Consider the following 4,978-nt stretch of genomic DNA (forward strand, 5'->3'; position numbering starts at 1 on the left):
CATTCTAAAGGAGATCAATCCTGGGTGTTCATTGGAGGGACTGATGCTAAAGCTGAAACTGCAATACTTTGGCCACCTCATGCGACGAGTTGACTCACTGGAAAAGACTCTGATGCTGGGAAAGGTTGGGGGCGGGAGGAGAAGGGGACGACAGAGAATGAGATGGCTGGATGGCATCACCGACTCTGTGGACATGAGTTTGAGTGAACTCCGGGAGTTGGTGATGGACAGGGAGGCCTGGCGTGCTGTGATTCATGGGGTCGCGGAGAGTCGGACACGACTGAGCGACTGAACTGAACTGAACTGAACTGAACACAAACATGTGATTCGGCTACATGAGCCCTGTCAGTGGCTTCTCACTGTCAACGTCAGCCCGGAGTCAGCCATCTGGGTCCCCCACCCACTCTAGGATTTGGACCCTGCTTCTCTCTCTCCAGATTTACATCTTGCCCAGCTCTGTCTCTTGTGCAAACCCTTTGCTTCAGCCACTCGGAACACCTTGTTCTTCCGCGGTACCCAGGCTGTTGCACATGGATGCTTCTGCTGCAGCTACTTCCCTGACCCGTCCTGCCCACCCTGTTCTGGCTGGGAAGCACCTACTCATCTCTTGAGAATCACTTCTCCTAAATGACCGAGAATAGTAGAAAATTACATAACGGTGGCTTCCAGTGGGTTTCTGTATTTGCTTTCTGGACAATATGTCTTCCGATAGTCTTTGATTAGCTGTCTCAACCATGAGACGATGATGACTTTTAGGAAAGAATCAGGTTAATCCCCGTGTCCCACGCTGAGAAGTTTTGAGTAATAAAGTAAATAATAACAAGAATGAATGATAACCTGTAGAAGAGAAAAGGATAAATGTTCATGAGTCCATGCTGATGTAAATAATTGAATAAACTATATATACAAAGGGAGAAAAAAGGAGCATCTCTTTTTCACAGGAGAGTTCCAACCATAAATGTGGAAGAAATGAGAGAGGGGGACAAAAGGACAATTTGGCAATGCTCCATTAATGATTGTGGCAAGTATGTCTCATGGGTGGATGCTGAATGTGGGATGTGAAAACAGATGGAAAACAGAATCTGTAGAGTCTCAAACTATCTCCTCACAAGAGATTTATTCATCACAAAAGAAAAATGATAATAGTGGAGAAGCCTCGTGGACATCACCTCAACCAAGTGGTCGCAGTTAACATCACCAGGATCGAGAACCAGCAACATCACAAAGCCCCTGACAGGATGCATTGAGAAGGGCATAAAGTCCCATCCGTGAGATTCTTGCCAAAAATAACAGCCTCCATCGAATCATGAGAAATCACTGGACAAATCCAGACAGGGGGGCATTTTACAAAACCACCAGCCAATACTTTTCAAACTGTCAAGGTCGTAAAACAAACAAACAAGTAAAAAACAAACAAACAGAAAACAGGAAAGAAACGAAAGGAAAAGACTAAGAACAATGCACCGGATTGAAGGCGATCACGGCAACTAAGTATAGCTAAATAGGAGGTAGAGTCCAGGATCGGACCCCTGGTCCAGAAAAAAAGATATGAGTAAATCAAACTGGTGAAGTTTGAATAAGGTCTATAATTATCTGATAGCATCATATCAAAGTGAACTTCCTGGTTATGGTCACTGAACCGTGGTTATTTAAGCTGTCAACGGTTGAGAGCACTAGGGGTAGTGTGGAAGGGAACCCTGTACTATTTTTGCAATATTTATAAGTCTTAAATGATGTCAAAATGGAAAATTTAAAAAAGAAAGAAGGGAAAGGAGTTTCTCAAGCACCGCTTGAGATGGTAGAATTGATCCCATCCTTCTCTATGCCTGTCTCCACCTCCCCCATCATGCTTTCTCGCAGCATTTATAACCCTTTGTCAGACTTACTTGCTTCCTTATTGCTCTACCTCCAAGTTCTTTTATGCAGGATGTTATTTTTCATCGTTGAGTCTTCAGCGCCTATCAGTTCAGTTCAGTTCAGTCGCACTAGTGATAAATACTTATAAGGTATTCACAAATTCATTCATTCCTTCACTCAACAGCTTTGATGTGCCAGATTTCATGCCAGGGCCATGAAACTCAGTGGTGGATTTTGTCCAAGCAGCTATCAGTCCAGGATGGAGTCAGAACAACTCAGAGGGAACTCTCGGGGAGTGTGGTGGGCCGTGTGATGAAGTGAATGAAGGCTGCCATGCCGGTCCGTGACTGGCAACACTAGGAAGAGCTTTCCCGAGGAAAAGACAGTTAAGGGCATAACTAAAAGGCTGGTCAAGAATCGTACAGCCAGGGACTTCCCCAGTGGTCCAGTGGGTAAGATTCTGAGCTCCCAATGCAGGGGACCCAGTTTCCATCCCTGGTCAGGGAACTAGATCCCACATGCCACAACTAAAGGGTTCTGGAGCTGCAACTAAGATATGGGGCAGCCAGATAAATAAATATATATATTTTTTTTAGAAAAAAAGAATTATGCAGCCAAAAAGGGAAGGAGAAAGAATGTTCCAGGCAGAGCCTTCAAAAAGGCACATCCAAAGTCCACAGGGGAGAGAGAACAGAGAATTTGGGGACCTGCACACTGGCTGCAGGGTCCACAGTGAGGCAAGGGATGGCCAGAAGTGCCACTGAGCAGTCATCAGGGCCGGGTCAAGCAGGGGCTGGTGAGCCAGGAGAGAGGGTTTGCTCTGTGAGCGGGTGACCCCTGGAGGTTTCTCTTGTGGAAGAAGCACTCAGGGCGCATGTGGAGAATGACGGGATACAGCCTGGAGGCAGTAGACTGGCCAGGAGGCAATTTCAGGGGTTGATTGGATATGAACAGCAAGAGGAGGGAATGAAAAGCTTCTGGGGTGGACAGCTGGAGGAGGAATATGGTTTCAGAGGAGGAAAAAACAGATGAACAACGATGGCTTGGCAGATACTGAGCACGGACATCCTGCCAGCAGCTATGTTGACAACAAGCACCTCTCACCTTCTGATCTCTTCCCTGCATCTCCAAACTCCTATTTTCAAAAGACAGATTTCTATACTGGCCCCAATCGGCTATGACCTTGGTGTGCCTAGGAGGGTCAGGGTTCTGGGGTATCAGTGAGGTTCCCTGGATGTATCCCTTCCATGGGGGAGGTGGGAGTGGGTCCTTGGAAATGGGGGTTTATGTAGGAAAGACCTCTAAGTGGGGTGACCAGGAAGAGTCAGACGGACCCACCTGATGCTCAGAGGAGAGACGTGGCCTTAGGCACTCACATCCCGGCATCCGCAGCATCCACATCAGTGAGACCAGGGAAGCTGCTGGCATCACTTAGAGAGGGTGTAGGGAGAGCGGTCATCAGAGAGAAGCCCACCTGATGGATGGTCAAGGAAGGAAGTCAACCAGTGCAAGGTCCTGGGGAAGGGGGCCAAAAGAAATGGACGGGGAGGGAACGCATTCATGCTGAAGACCCTGGAGGCATCAGAATCAGGGCAGGGATGGAAGAATCCTTGTGAGACAAGTGGGGCCCTGGCTTCCAGCGTGATGAGCAGGAAGGAGGGAGGAGTGGGCGGGGCTGCAGGTGAGGCGGGGGAGGGGACCACCTGAATGTGGGAGCTGGAGAGACAGTTTTCAGGAGGTTCAGCACAAGTTTGAAAAATCCGCTGTGGAGAAAGGGGTCAAGGAAACTGAGAAACGAAAAAGAATCTCCGAGATCCTGAATCTGAAGCGAGCCCCGTTTCGGTGCGGTGTGACCTGCTTCTGGAGGGTGGGAACAGAGACTCTGACCAGGGTTGGCTGAGTCTGGGTTTGCAGGTGGGTGTGGGGGCCCCTGGGCTTCTCCGCGGAACCCCCAGGGGCCTCCCAGGCCCACCACTCCTGCAGCTGTGACGTCGGCCCAGCTGCCCACTTTGTGCCAAAACTCTGCCCCCTCCACCTTTTGTCCTGTGTTGACAGAGGGTTCCTGCCTGCTCTTCAAGACGGAAGTCGCGGGGCTGCTGCTCTGTGAAAGCTGCCTGCCCCCAGCAGAGCCCCTCAGCCCCCTGCAGGGACCTTAAGGACGCTCTGAGGCTCTTCCGGCCTCCTGATTCATGCAGTGAAGGTGACCTTCCCCCTCCAGCATCCCAGGCCCTGGGTCCCCTCTGGTTCTGCCCTGAACATCCCTGTCCTGGAAGCCCATCCGGCCCAGGCACTGGGTCTCCAACCATCTGAGTGAGCATGCTGATCCTGGGCTGCCTGTAACACGCATGCCTTTGGGAGATGGACGGTGGATGGTGGGAGCCTGTCTGTCCATCGTTATAGGCATCCTCCTACAGGGACTCTAAGACTCACCTTGTCAAGCTCTCTCATTTCATAGGTGCATGCCTGCTCAGTTGTGGCTGACTCTTTTGTGACCCCAGGGACTGTAAGCCTCCAGGCTCCTCTTTCCATGGCATTTTCCAGGCAAGAATACTGGAGCAGGTGGCCAGTTCCTCCTCCAAGGGACTTTCCCTATGTGGGGATCAGACCTACATCTCCTGCTCTGACAGGTGGATTCTTTACCACGGTGCCACCTGGGAAACCCCTCATTTCATAGGTTAAGGAACCTGAAATGAAGGTCTTGAAAGCTTAAGCATTATCTCAAGTGATGCAAATGCTTTAAAAAAAATTGAAGTATATTTGATTTACAATGTTTCAGGCGTACAGCAAATTGATTCACTGATATCATATATACCTGTTCTTTTCGGCCACCTGATGTGAAGAGCTGACTCATTGGGAAAGACCCGGATGCTGGGAAAGAATGAAGGCAGGAGGAGAAGGGACAACAGAGGATGAGATGGTTGGGTGGCATCACTGACTCGATGGACATGAATTTGAGCAAGCTCCTAGAGTTGGTGAAGGACAAGGAAGCCTGGCGTGCTGCAGTCCATGGGGTCGCAAAGAGCTGGACACGACTGAGCGACTGAACTGAGCTGATTCTTTTTCCGATTCCTCCCTGTTATAGGTTATTACAAAATATTGAATATAGTTCCCTGTGCTATAT

Source organism: Moschus berezovskii, chromosome 6 (assembly GCF_049115385.1).
Source record: "Moschus berezovskii isolate FMDL1 chromosome 6, NW_MosBer_1.0, whole genome shotgun sequence".
NCBI lineage: Eukaryota > Metazoa > Chordata > Mammalia > Artiodactyla > Moschidae > Moschus > Moschus berezovskii.